Source organism: Eubalaena glacialis, chromosome 3 (genome assembly GCF_028564815.1).
Source record: "Eubalaena glacialis isolate mEubGla1 chromosome 3, mEubGla1.1.hap2.+ XY, whole genome shotgun sequence".
NCBI classification, from domain to species: domain Eukaryota; kingdom Metazoa; phylum Chordata; class Mammalia; order Artiodactyla; family Balaenidae; genus Eubalaena; species Eubalaena glacialis.
In genome coordinates, this window is record NC_083718.1 from 180462763 (window position 1) to 180477718 (window position 14956).

The window sequence follows — 14956 nt, forward strand, 5'->3', positions numbered from 1 at the left end:
AATCAAGCTCTTCTTTTTATCCCATTCAAACCCCAAAGAATTATAGGTATCTATAATAATCACATCACTGCTTAGAGGCTTTGGCATTTAGACACTGCTGGTATTTGTTGTCCCCTGAACTTTGAACTTGATCCTTCTGCTGCACAGTGCATACCCTTTGAGCTAATCTATTACTAGACGCTAATAAAGAAATTGTCTTATTTAAAAGGAAGCACTGGGGACTTCCCTGGTGGCGCAGTGGTTAAGAATCCACCTGCCAATGCAGGGGACATGGGTTCAACCCCTGGTCCGGGAAGATCCCACATGCTGCGGAGCAACTAAGCCCGTGTGCCACAGCTACTGAGCCTACGCTCTAGAGCCCACGAGCCTCAACTACTGAGCCCACGTGCCACAACTACTGAAGCCCGCATGCCTAGAGCCTGTGCTCCACAACAAAGAGAAGCCACGGCAATGAGAAGCCCGTGCATCACAACGAAGAGTAGCCCCTGCTCGCAGCAACTAGAGAAAGCCCGCGGGCAGCGACAAAGACCCAATGCAGCCAAAAATAAATAAATAAATCTATTAAAAAAAAAAAAAGGAAGCTCTACCTGTTTTATAAAATAAATAAATAAAAGGAAGCTCTAATTCTCCAATTCAACATTCTCATCCTTAATAAGTTCTTTCTGAATCAAAACCATGTAAGTTGGGTCATGTCCAAAAAAGAATTATTGTGATGTATTAGAAGATCCAGTCAAGGACAAAGCCTGGTCCTTAGGTATTTTCATGAATAAGCAGTTGTCCACCCTACAGAGACAGAGAATATCTCAACTTCTGCTTTACCCAGATGAATGGCGCTATGGATCCTTAGGTACAAGACTTGTCCAGTGATAAGAAAGCATGATTCAGAACAGTGGAGTAATGTAGCCACCAACCATGGTGGTAAACTAATTGGTTTTTTAAGTTATTTTAATTTTACCTATTCTCATGGGGAATGTATCTCATTGTGGTTTTAATTTGTATTTAGGAATAATATAAATCTTTAACAACCAGGTTTATTGAGGTATAACTTACATACAATAAAATTCACCAATTTTAAGTGTGTAGTTGGTCCCTTATGCTACTTTGTAGTCAATTACATCCCTCAAACTCTGCTCCTAGAAACCACTACTCTGCTTCCTGTCAGTATTAATTTGCCTTTTCTAGAATTTTATAAAACTGGAATCATGTAATACGTAGTCTTTTGTGTCTGGATTCTTTCACTTAGCATGATTTTTTTTTCCCTGCCATGTGGCATGTGGGATTTTAGTTCCCTGACCAGGGATCAAACCTGTGCCCCCTGCAGTGGAAGTGTGGAGTCCTAACCACTGGACCGCCAGGGAAGTCCCATAGCATGATATTTCTGAGATTCATCCATGTTGTTGTGTATACCAGTAGTTCATTCCTTTTTATTGCTGATTATATCATATTCCATTGTATGGGTATACCACAAGTTAATTGGTTGTTTCCAGTTTGGGGCTCTTGTGAATGAACTGACATAAACATTTGTGTGTAAGTATTTGAACATATGTTTTTATTTTTCTTTGGTACACATCTAGAAGTGGGAGTGCTAAATCATATGCAAAGTGTATTTGTAACTTTATTTTTTAACATGCCAAAATGACCTCTGCTTACAGGAAGATGAAATAGACATACTTTTCCTTATTCCTCCTACTAAGTACAAATAAAAACCCTGGACATCATGCATAACACAAACATGAGAAGACTCTGAAAGGCAGAAAGAAGAACCCAGACTAGCTAGGGACCTCAGTACCCAAGGAATGACAGAGGTGAGTTTCCTGAGTTTTCTTTTTCCTTATATATCCCAAACTCAGAGCTGACAAAGCCAACAACCTGGAAATGCTGACTGACACAGACAGAAAAAGCCCCAACAAAAGCCTGCTTTCTCTAGCCAAAGAACTAGGAAAGGGGCATCCTGGCAAGACAGAAAAGTGTACTCCAGCCAAACATCATAGAATAAAAACTGTGGCCTCCCTTACTACCACCCATGCCAGCAAATACTGAGAAAAGAAGGAAGTGGTGCAACAATTTTTCAAGTGCTGAAAGAAAAGAATCATCAACCCAGAATCCTATACCCAGCAAATATGTCCTTCTGGAATGAAGAGGGAATCAAGACATTCTCAGATGAAGAAAAACACAACTTTGTTGTCAGCAGATCCACCCTAAGTGAATAGCTAAAGGAAGTTCTCTAAACAAACAAACAAACAGAAAATGAGGAAAGAAGGAATCTTGGAGCATCAGGAAGGAAGAAAAAACATGGTAACAAAATATGGGTAAATACAACAGGTTTTCCTTCTCTTAAGTTTTCTAAATTACATTTGATGGTTGAAGCAAAAAGTATAACACTGATGTGGTTCTAAATGCATGTAGAAGAAATATTTAAGACTATTATAAACAGAGGAGAGTGAAGGAATGGAAAGGGAGTTAAGGTTTCTACACTTAAACTTGTAAAATGATGCCACCAGTTGATTGTTGCTCTAGAGCAATCTTAAAAAGCGATACAGGTACTTCCCTGGTGGCGCAGTGGTTAAGAATCCACCTGCCAATGCAGGGGACGTGGGTTTGCTCCCTGGTCCGGGAAGATCCCACATGCCACGCAGCAACTAAGCCTGTGCACCACAACTACTGGGCCTGAGTTCCACAACTACTGAGCCCGCGCGCCTAGAGCCTGTGAGCCACAACTACTGAAGCCCACGTGCCTAGAGCCCATGCTCTGCAACAGGAGAAGCCACCGCAATGAGGAGCCTGTGCACCACAACGAAGAGTAGCCCTTGCTCGCCGCAATTAGAGAAAGCCCGCGCGCAGCAACCAAGACCCAACGCAGCCAAAAATAAATAAATAAAATAAATTTATTTTTAAAAAAGCTATACAAAGAGAAATACTCAAAAGCACTGTAATTAAATCAAAATATAATTCTTTAAAAAATGTTCAGTTAACCTACAGGAAAGCTTAAAAAAAATAAAAGAAACAAACAAACAAAAAACTGAGACTAAGGAATTCCCTGGTGGTCCAGTGGTTAAGACTCCATGCTTCCACTGCAGGGTGCCTGGGTTCGATCCTGGTCGGGGAACTAAAGCCATGTGGTGTGGGGGGAAAAAAAATAGAATAAAACAAAACCAAAAATAAAATGGCAGACTTAAGCCCTAACTTGTAAATAATTACATTAATGGTAAATGGTCTAAATATATCATTTCAAAGACAGAGCTTAAAAAAAAAAAAAAAAGACAGAGCTTAGTAGAGTGGATTTTAAAAAATGACCTTACTACATGAAACTCACTTAAAATATAATGATATAGGCAGGTTGAAAGTAAAAGGATGGCGAAAGTTATATCATGCAAACATTAATCAAGAGCAAGCCAACATGGCTATATAGGTATCTAAGAAAGTAGACTTCAGAACAAAGAAAACTATCAGAGACAGAGAGGGACATTATATAACAATGAAAAGAGTCAACCCATCAAGGAATAGCAATCCTAAGTGTTTAAACACCAAAGAGAGCTGCCAAAATATGTGAAGAAAAAATTGATAGCCATGAAAATAGAAAGAGAGAAATCCACAATTATAATTGGAGGGGACTTCCCTGGTGGTCCAGCGGGTAAGACTCTGTGCTCCCATTGCATGGGGCCCGGGTTCAATCCCTGGTCAGGGAACTAGATCCCGCATGCCGCAACTAAAAAAAAGATCCCACGTGCCACAACTAAAGATCCCATGTGCCACAACTAAGACCCAGTGCAGCCAAAATAAATAAATATTTTTTTTAAAAAAACCAAAATTGTAATTGGAGAATTCAACACCCGTCTCTTAACAATAGGTAGTACAACTACCAGAAAATCAGCAAGGATATAGAAGAACTCAAAAGAGTCATCTTTTATAGGACACTCCACCTAACAAAAATAGTATCTTGCAAGATGTTGCTACTGAGGGAAACTGGGAAAAGGAACAAGGTTACCTCTTTGTATTATTTGTTACGATGGCATATGAATCTAAAATTTTCTCAAAAATTAAAAAGTTTAATTAAAAAAAGGAATACCTGTACTTTACTTCTCATTTAAAAGTACAGTTGACCCTGAACAACGTGGAGGCTAGGGGTGCTGACCCTCCTCACAGTCGAAAATCTGCATATAACTTATAATCAGCCCTCTGCATATGAGGTTCCTCTGTATCCATGGTTCCCTCTTCTGCACCAGAGATTCTACATCCTCAGATTCAACAAACCTTGGATTGTGCAGTATTGTAGTATTTACTATTGAAAAAAATCTACGTATAAGTGGACCTGCGCAGTTCAAACCTATGTTGTCCAAGGGCCAACTATAGTCAGAAGGTTATACATATTAACCTTATACTCCTAAGATCTGTATTTAGGATGTACACAACATAATCTGAGACTTAAAAATTCTATCTTGATTGATTCAGGCAAAGGTCATCAATAGATGAAACCATAAGATGAAAGATTGATGGGAACTTTACAGTGGGGGGAACAGGTTGACACCACATGAACCCACTGCTTGCTCTCAGCATTATTAGGAGTGGGTCAACCATGCTGTTTGTGTCTCCCTGATGTGATGCATCAGGAAGTACACAGTACCATTGATGCAGCATTCTTACCAAAAAAAAAAAAAAAAAAAAGGTGAGCTAGAATATAATCTAGCCGTTAGCACTACCTTCCATTTGACAAAAAATATGAGAAACAAGTTAAATGAAACTATGACTATGCAAAAAGAATGCGGGACATGCTATAGCCCAACTAATAGGTCTCTTCCATAAGCAAATGCGTGAAAAGGGGTGAGACTGCTGAAGTTTAAAATAGACTTTTGAAATATAACAACCAAATGTAATGTGTAAACCATGTTTGTTCCTAATTCAAGCCAACTGAAACTTTTTTTTAAAACAGGGATATTTGAATATGGATGTGGTATTAAGTGACACAAAAGAATTGTTCATTTTTTTTAGTGTGACAATGGCATTGTAGTTATGTAAGAAATTGCCTGTTATAACGCACGCACACTGAAATATGTTGGCATAACTAGTATCTCCAGCACAACATTGAATAAAAGGGGTAGGAGCAGATATCATTGGTTACCAATCTTAGGGGGAAAGTTTTTTCACTATTAAATATAACGTCAGCTATATGTTTTTTTTTGTTTTTTTTTTTAAATTAGAGTGATTTCTTTTTTTTTCTTTTTTTTCTTTTTAAAGATTTATTTATTGATTGATTAATTGATTGATTGCTATGTTGTATCTTCGTTTCTGCGCTAGGGCCTTCTCTAGTTGCGGCAAGCGGGGGCCACTCTTCATCGCGGTGCGCGGGCCCCTCACCATCGTGGCCTCTCTTGTTGCGGAGCACAGGCTCCAGATGCGCAGGCTCAGTAGCTGTGGCTCACGGGTCCAGTCGCTCCGCGGCATGTGGGATCCTCCCAGACCAGGGCTCGAACCCGTGTCCCCTGCACTAGCAGGCAGACTCTCAACCACTGCGCCACCAGGGAAGCCCTATATGTTTTTTGTATATGCCCTTTATCAGTTTGAGGAAATTCCCTTTTCTTCTTAGTTTTTTCTTTTTTTTCCCCCCTCCTTCTTCATGAATAGGTATTGAATTTTGTTAAATGCTTTTTTTGCATCAATTGCGATGATCATATGGGTTTTATTTTTTGGTCAGTATAGTAAACTATATTGATTGATTTTCAAATATAAAGCCCACTGTATTCCTGGGATGAAATTCACTGAGAATTGATGTATTATCCTTTTTATATATCACTGTATTCGCTTGGTCAAACGTTTTTATATGTAGGTTCATGAAGATTAACGGCGTGTAGTTTTTGCTGAGTCATACAGTAATTGTATATTTAACTTTATAAAAACTCAGTTATCTGTTTAAAAGGTTAAACATGAGAAAAAGTTTTATATTCATCCTCGCGTTTACCATTTCCAACACTCTTCACTTTTTGTGTGTGTAAATCCAACTTTTCTTCCGTCTAAAGAATTTTTTTAAATATCTGCTATAGTGAAAGCTGGCTACTATGAATTCTCCCCAACCTTTGTCTGAACATAAGTCTTTACTTTGCTTTCCTTTTTGAAAGGTGTTTTCGCTTGGGTATAGGATTCGAGGCTGACAGTTCTTTTCTTTCAATACTTTAATACTGACGCGGGCTGGGGCCTTTGGCAAGTCCCGACGAGAGAACCACAGAGCCGACCTCTGGGGCCTGCAAGGTGGCGGGACACCCCTGAAGGCACCACCCCTGGGCCAAGACCTCATTTTAGGGACCCCAGGACAGCTCCGGAGCCAAGCCGAGGGAGGCGGGGAGCCGCGGGCATGGGGGACGGGGGCGCCGCGCAGCCTTTCACCGTACTTCCCTTGCCCCGCCCCTCCGCGCGCTCCGCCCCCAACGCCGGTGGGCGGGGCCCGACCCCCTCCTTAAAGCGGTGGCCCACCTCGCGCGGGGGCTCGTGCTACCCTCGGCTGCGCTCCACCGGGCAATCGCAAGTCCCCCGCCGCCGCAGTGTCCCGGTTGCTGTCGCCCCCGCCGGCAGCCTCTGTCCCCCCGGGCCGGCCAGATACCGTGCTGGGCGCCATGGAGATGGGGCGGCCGTGCGCCTCTTCCGGGAGCGCGGCCACACCGAGATAGACACGGTCCTAGCGTACGTCCGAGAGCATCCTGGGCGGCCTGGGGCTCGGGCTGGGCGGTGGCGACTGCAGAGGTAACTCCTGGCACCCGGACCCCGTCCCCCTTACCTCCCCCGAGCCATGCACCGGCCGAGGTCAGGACCGACAGCTTCACCCTCTGCCGGGGCGCCGACCTCCACTAGCCACCCCGCAGCTCTGTGAACACCCCGCTCCTCAGGCCCCGTGCACATCTAGCCCCGGACAGCCGGACAGTGCTTTGTCTTGACTCTTTTCCTCTCCTTTTCCCTCCCCTCAGCAACGTCCCAACCCTGGTCTAGCCTGGAACGACTTGGCTAGCCCCTCTCGGGGGGACTGAAAACGGAGTCTGGCGCTGTGCAGCCCCTGCCCCCTTCCCCGCAGGTGCCCGGTGCGGTCCTGATCTGCAGGAATCCCGCCCTTATCGCCCTTGCACTTCCTGGCATAGTCCCAGATCAAGCTTTGGAACCGGCGGGGATCTGGGCGGTGGACTGCTCCGTGGAGCTCCGGGTGCGCCGTTCAGTTGGCAGTGCCTCCCGCTTCACCAGGGTGGCCGCGCCTGGGAGCCGCAGGAGCTATAGGCAGTAGCTGGGATGGGAGAGTGGGGGTGGTATGGTGTCTAACTGCCCTCTCTGTGCCAGCCTCCGTCCGAGGCCATAGAAGGGAAATTGACACTAACCCACTCCAGGGAGCTCAGAGTCTAAAGATGGCTGGGGAGCCCAGAAGAGGGGCCACTTCCTGGGAGGGGACACTGAAGAACACTCGGAAAACGGAACGTCAGACCTTGAAGAACTGCTAGTTTTCCAGGGGGAGTAAGAGGAGAAAGGGCATTCCCGGCTGCGCGGGTGGGCAGTGAGTGTGCAAAGGCAATGAAATTTGGCAGTGCTGAGGGTGTTGGAACAGGCAGACGTAGCTAGGTGGAGGGTTTGTGTATGGGGGCAGGGGGACATCTGTCATCAGTCTGATGCCATCTGGAGTGTTTATAACGTGCCTCACAGGGACATAGTGAGGACTCAGGAATGTTAGCTGTTACTGTTAGTAGTAGTAGTAGTATTATCATTAGCACCATGTACCATCTTTTACTTTGAGGCTCCTCAGAGTGAAATGATTCACAGCACAGATCTGAAACAAAACGAGAATATGCATGCATCTCATATGCTATCTCGATCACCTGACTGCCTCTCTCTGACAACTCTGGTCTTCTTTCTTTCTTTGTTTTTTTAAATTTTAATTTTTATTGAAGTCTAGTTGATCTACAATGTTGTGTTAGTTTCAGGTGTACAGCAAAGTGATTTAGTTATACATATACATATATATGTATAACTAAATATGTATATACATATTCTTTTTCAGATTCCTTTCCATTATAGGTTATTACAAGATATTGAGTATAGTTCCCTGTGCTATACAGTAGGTCCTTGCTGGTTATCTATTTTATATATATTAGTGTGTATATGTTAATCCGAAACTCCTAATTTATCCCAACCCCTTCCCCCTTTGGTAACCATAAGTTTGTTTTCTGTCTGTGAGTCTATTTCTGTTTTGTAAATAAGTTCATTTGTATCACTTTTTTTAGATTCCACATATAAGCGGTATCATATTTGTCTTTGTCTGACTTACTTTGCTTAGTATGATAGTCTCTGGGTCCATCCATGTTGCTGTAAATGGCATTATTTCATTCTTTTCTATGGCTGAGTAATATTCCATTGCATATATAAACCACATCTTCTTTATCCATTCATCTGTTGATGGACATTTAGGTTGGTCTTATTTCTGATTGCTTTTTCTTCTCCAACTCCTCCTTCTCTTCCCTCCTTCAGGCTGGAACTAGCTGGGCCAAAGTTCTTAAATCTCAGATCTGAAGTTAACATCAAGAAGGGGTGGGGGCTGAGGGGGTGAGATGGTGGAAGGGAAAATTCCAATGAGTAGCCCTCCAACCCTCCAGCCTGCTCTCTCCCATCTCAAGGGGTCTGGCCTGCTGAGGCGACTTTCTGAGTGTGAGCCGTGCAGAGGGCCTTCCCCTCACCTATCACTCCAGCCACCTGGGATTCTTTTTTTAAAATATAAATTTATTTATTTTATTTATTTATTTTTGGCTGCATTGGGTCTTTGTTGCTGTGCGCGGGCTTTCTCTAGTTGTGGCGAGTGGGGGTGGCTCTTCGTTGCAGTGTGCGGGCTTCTCATTGCGGTGGCTTCTCTTGTTGTGGAGCTCGGGCTCTAGGCGCACGGACTTCAGTAGTTGTGCCATGTGGGCTCAGTAGTTGTGGCTCGTGGGCTGTAGAACACAGGCTCAGTAGTTGTGGCACACGGGCTTAGTTGCTCTGCAGCATGTGGGATCTTCCCGGACTAGGGCTCGAGCCCATGTCCCCTGCATTGGCAGGTGGCTTCTTAACCACTGTGCCACCAGGGAAGCCCCCACCTGGGATTCTTAATGGGGGCGAGGAGAAAAGTATTTGATTAACTCACTCCTGACTCACACAGGCGGCACAACACCAGCCTTTTCTCAATGGGTTATTTCTCTGATGGAAATATCTTGCCTTTCCTTCCCTGGGGCCCCAGTTGAGGCCTCTTGCTCTCTTTCCTGAATTCCTGCCGCAGTCTCCTTGCCATTTGCCCTGTTTCCAGACCTGTCCCTGAGGTTTTTGTCTGTGCTTCATTCAGAGTCATCTTTCAAAACTGCAAAGCTGACAACTTAGCTCGCTGGCTGAAAAGTGTTCAGAGCCTCCCCGTGGCCCCCTGAAGTCAGATTCTAAGGGGTGCACTCAGGGCCCTTTGTATCCATCTGGTCTGTGGCCCCTTCTCTTGCTTTGTGTCCCCCGTGGACCTGGTGTTCTAGATCCATGGGATCGCAGGCATGGCTCCTCACACGCCACGTTCTTGACTCTGGGTGGCCTCTGACTGCCCTTGGAGATTCAGATTCTAAGAAAGCCTTCCCTGAACTCCCGGGGCTCCTCTCCCACCTTGTGCTTATCCCGGCCTCACTTACTCTGTAGTGGCCCCTTAGACTGTGCGCTCTTGAGGGCAGGGATCCAGTGCTGGCCTTCCTCATCCAGCCCTTAGCGCCAGGCGTGGCACACCCAGCTGCCTGGTAAATAGTCATCATAATAACATTAGCAGCTCATAATGAGCAAATCTCTCAAAGTTCTGATCAATCCTTGGGGCCTCCCGACAAGATATCACTCTCAATTTACAGTTGAGGGGATTGAGGCTCAGAGAGGTTAAATAACTTAGTTAGGGTCACAGAGCTCGAATTGGCAGAGCTGGGGTGTGAACCCATGTCTGTCTCTTAACCATTACACTAGATCCTCTCCAGCGTTTGGTAAACTGACTTGGACTTCCATTTCTCTTCTCCCAAAGTGAAAATCACCACCAAGGCCAATCCAGTGGGTGAAAAGTCTCTGAAGCCTGACAGCCTCTGGTCCCAGCTGGAGACGTCACTGAAGCGGCTGCAGTGCCCCCGAGTGGACCTCTTTTACCTACACCTGCCGGACCACGGCACCCCCATGGAAGAGACGCTGCGCGCCTGCCACCAGCTGCACCAGGAGGTGAGGGCGGCCCCCCGGCTCCTCTCCTTGGCCGGTCGTTGCCCAGGAGAGTGGAGGCTCCAGGGCTGTCCCAGAGCAGAGCTGGGGACAGACCCCACTCCCAGGGTCCCCAGCCAGTCTCTCCTTCCTGGTGTTCTGGGCTGCAGTGGGTTCTGACCTTGGCCTCTCCCCCGCAGGGCAAGTTTGTGGAGCTTGGCCTCTCCAACTATGCCGCCTGGGAAGTGGCTGAGATCTGTACCCTGTGCAAGAGCAACAACTGGATCCCGCCCACCGTGTACCAGGTGAGGCCAGGGCTGCGGAGGCCTCTGTCTCCTGGGTGCCTGCTGGTCCCGGGTCCTCTTGGCCCCTCCCACTCCCCCCCAATTTCACCCCCCCCCCCGCCCGTGCCCTCTCCATAGCAGCCATTCCCCTGCCTCCCGTGCTCACAGCCTGTAGATGGCTCCCGGGTACTCTCAGCCCAGCCAACAGGCACTTGCTGTCTCCGGCCTAGGCTCCCCTTCCTGCCTGCTTCTCCCTCTGCAGTCAGCCTGGAACACTCCTCCCCGCTTCTCATGGGAACGAGTGCCCAGGTCTCACTTAGATGCCCCTTCCTCTGGAAGCCTTTCCTGATAGCCCAGAGGAGCCTGAGATCTCAGGTCCTCCTTTTCTCCTCCTCATTCATTCAGCAAATGTTTGTGCACCTACGTGCTGCCAGGCACTGGTCACAGAACTTACTAGTGTATTATGATTGTCTCTTTTGTTGAGTATGTTTGTTAACAAACACTCTACCTCACTATTAAATCTCTGAGCGTAGCAGCTTTGTCCTTTGGCTTGTGGATGGAAATCCAATATCCAGGCGACAGGTGGTGCTCAGAAATGTTGGCTGAAGGAATGAATTTTCCTTGGGCATGAGCCCTCTCCACCAGCGCCACTAAGTATCTGCCTGATTGTTAAGGTCTGAACTGAGGTTCTCCACAGGAAAATTTGGGGTCCCATGCGCCCTCTCCAGCTGGCCCTTCTGCCTGCAGGGCATGTACAACGCCACCACCCAGCTAGTGGAGACGGAGCTCTTCCCCTGCATCAGGACTGAGATTCTACGCCTGAAACCCTTTGGCTGGTATGGGGTATGGGCTGCTGTGGGGACGGGCTCGCCCCGGGGTGGAAGGGTCTTCCTGGCCATGTTTCTGCTTGTTCCTGACCCTGGGGATGCCTGGTGCCAGACCTTGGAAGCAGGGAGGGGTTTGACAGGAGGCTGGGCTGGGTCCTCCATCCCTCCTGGGTCCCCCACCATCACCCCCACTTCCGGTCCAGAGCAGCCTCTGGGAGCAGTGCCAGGGGATCTGATTACAGCCTTCTCGCAGGGGGCCTGCTGACTGGCAAGTACAAGTATGGGGACAAGGATGGGAAACAACCTGTGGGCCACTTCTTTGGGACCAATTGGGCAGAGATCTACAGGAATCGGTGAGCTGGGGATGGGCTGCATCAGGGTGGGAGGTGGCATGGGTCCCCTTAGTCTGCAATGGGGAGTCCCTGGGGCTGCTTCCTTGGGGGCCAGGACCTCCCCCTGTGCTCAGACCTTTGCCCCTGGATTCCCACAAGCTTTACTGAGAAATTTACCCCTAAAATTTTGCCAGTGTCTCTGGGGAGTGATTGGGGGCCTGGATTGGGAATGCGTAGAGCTCTGGACCTTCCACCAGGTCTGTGAGACTATGTCTTTTCCCTGGGAAGAGCCTACCCCCTGCCCACAGCGGGAGAAGAAACCTTGGACTGGAACTTGGGATTCCTGGGGCTTGATGCTGGCCTGTCACCTGGGGCAACTGAGTCTAAGTTTTGTAAACTCTTGGCAATAACACTGTCATCAATGTCTAAAGTTATAGTTGAACATCTGTTGGGACTAGCCTTCTTCCCTTCCTTTTTTTCACTTTTGCAAGTTTGAAAAAGTTATCAAAGTAATACATATGCCCACAGCTAGAAGCAAGCCCTTTCCAAGTCACACTCCTCCAAGGTGATGCTTTTTAACTCCTACAGCTTTCCTTCCCTCTGGCATTTACTGTGAGATCTCTGATGCATACACTTTACTGCTATTCCTTAATTTATCAAATTTAGACATGATCTGTGGACTGCTGGAAAGTTCCTAATCTTTCAAGATTTATAGAAGCTGAGTTTCCAAGGCTCCACTGCTAGTTTTGTTGAAATGGCCCAGGACTTTTTAAAATTAATTAATTAATTAATTTTTGGCTGCGTTGGGTCTTCATTGCTGCACGTGGGCTCTCTCTAGTTGAGGCGAGCGGGGGTTACTCTTTGTTGCGGTGCACAGGCTTCTCATTGCGGTGGCTTCTCTTGCTGCGGAGCACTGGCTCTAGGTGTGCAGGCTCAGTAGTTGTGGCGCACGGGCTTAGTTGCTCCGCGGCATGTGGGATCTTCCTGGACCAGGGATCGAACCTGTGTCCTCTGCATTGGCAGGCAGATTCTTAACCACTGCTCCACCATGGAAGTCCCCTGCCAGGGTTTCTGATTGTCTGGCCAGGTTTAGGAGCCATTGCCCTAAGCAGTGTCTCAAGGAGCTTGTCACACCACCAGCGCCTAGGCCTCACCCCTGGAGGATCTTGATTGATGGTTTTCACCTTCTCTGCTCTACTTAGTTGACACAGCACTGCAGGTCCATTATCTCCTTTACATTTTGCACTCGTGTGGGGCTGGCTCGGGGTGTTTCCTCACTGAGCAGATAAGCGAAGGCAGGTGACTGAGCCAAGGCCAGAGCTAGGACCGGAGCCAGGACTTGTCCTGTCTGTGACCTGGAGCACAAAGGTGTGGTGCCGTATTCACTCCTGGGTCCTGATTTGGGGAGTTGTATTGTTCGCATCCGGTGAGGACATTCAATGCAAGGATCCTTGCCCACTGCATCCCCGCTGCTCCTACCACTGGGCAGAAATCACCCCGGTAAGGGGCCCAGATATCCACATGCATTCTGCTGCTCAGGGAAACAAAACCTCCATTTGAGATGTTGGTCCCTCAGTGCCTCAGGGACCAGTATCCTGCAGGAATCCCAGCGTCCTGACCTGTGCCACCCTCTCCACCCACCCAGCTTCTGGAAGCACTACCTCGAGGCTGTTGCCTTGGTGGGGAAGGCCCTGCAGGCTGCGTATGGCACCAGCGCTCCCAGCATGACCTCGGCCGCCCTCTGGTGGAGGTACCACCACTCCCAGCTCCAGGTAGGAAGGAGGAAGTGGAAGAGAGGGCTGCGTGATTATTTCGTGATTTCTGGATTACTCCTTTTCGTCTTCTGAAATGTCTCCATGGCCTAGGTCTTTTGGGTGGTATTCCTGTTCTTAGAGAAGTTTATTAAGTGTCACATTACAAACACTACTGGCCCTAGTAAGTATAATTATCCCAACTTTACGTATGAGTAAACTGGCTCAGAGGCCACTTCACCTAACTGTGGCTACATGAGATAGGGCAGAAGCTATGTGCGATGCTGAAACCTACATTTTTTCAGCATTAGCATTTATCTGTCTCTGGCTGCCTGCTCTGCAGAGGCCAACTCTGTGTCCATGGCAGGGCTGCCCTCTCCCTGCCATCACGCTTTCCTAACAACTTCCTCCAACTTGGGCATCACATACTAATGGTGCCTCTTTCTTGAGCCCCTGTTAAGTGCTAGGCCTGAAGCAAAGTACTTTATGAAATTTTAGGGAATTCCCTGGCGGTCCAGTGGTTAGGACTCTGCGCTTCCACTGCAGGGGGCATGGATTCGATCCCTGGTTGGGGAACCAAGATCCTGCATGCTGCAAGGCACGGCCAAAAAAAAAAAAAAAAAAAAAAAAAATCCCACAACCACCCTGCAAAGTAAAGGAAGCCTGAAGCTTAGGGCGGTCACATGACTAACCCAAGCCCGCCCAGCTGCTGAGCGGCAGAGGGGAACTCAGGTCTGCCTGCGTGCGTCTAGGGAAGCAGGGCTTTAGAGCTGTTCGAAGGCAATTTAAGTTCTGTGCAGAATAATATAAGGTATAGACTTTGGATTGCAGGTCTTGGCAGGGGCAGGGTGGGAGGGTGTGTGTGTGACTGGGGTCACTGTGGTGCACTAGCGTGTTGACGTCTGGCCGTCTCCCCTTGCAGGGCGTTCAGGGGGACGCGGTCATCTTGGGCATGTCCAGCTTGGAGCAGCTAGAACAGACCTTGGTGGCCGCTGAGGGAGAGCCCCTGGAGCCGGCCGTCATGCAGGCCTTTGATCAGGCCTGGCACCTGTCTGCCCACGAATGTCCCAGCTACTTCCGCTAGGCCTAGTCCTGACTTGGGGTGGCAAAGGACACACTTCATCTGTCTCGTCTTTTATCCTCTCACCCAGTCAGTTTTGACTTTAAGCTGCTTTATGTAGCTAGTTCTTTCCCCACAGTCCCAGGTCACAGACTGTCTCCTATGTTCTTGTTAATACTCCCAGCTGCCTTCATCATGTAAAAAGGCCCGGGCTGCATCTACTCAGGCGTTTCCTGTCTGAATAAAGAGGCACTAACCTGGCTGGAGCCCAGGCCCACAGTGAACCTGGTGAATCTGTTTCCTCTGCAGCCTGCAGGCTGTTTCTCGTCCTCCCACAGGCTTGGTGAGAAGGCGGCAGGAGTAGGGATTAGTCTTCAAAGGGCAGAGGCGGTGGGAGGGTCTCCCAGCCTCCTGCCCTGAACCCAGTGTGACCTCTCAACATTGGGGCTGCAGGTGGCCCTCACGCTTCTACACGCGACAGAAAAAGAGGGCCATACACCCTGAGGTAGAT

General features: G+C 47.8%; 1 pseudogene; it reads left to right on the forward strand.

Annotated features, from left to right (window-relative positions):
• Positions 1-4804: 4804 nt before the first annotated feature.
• LOC133087257 (aflatoxin B1 aldehyde reductase member 4-like) lies at positions 4805-14729 on the forward strand (annotated as a pseudogene).
• Positions 14730-14956: the final 227 nt, after the last annotated feature.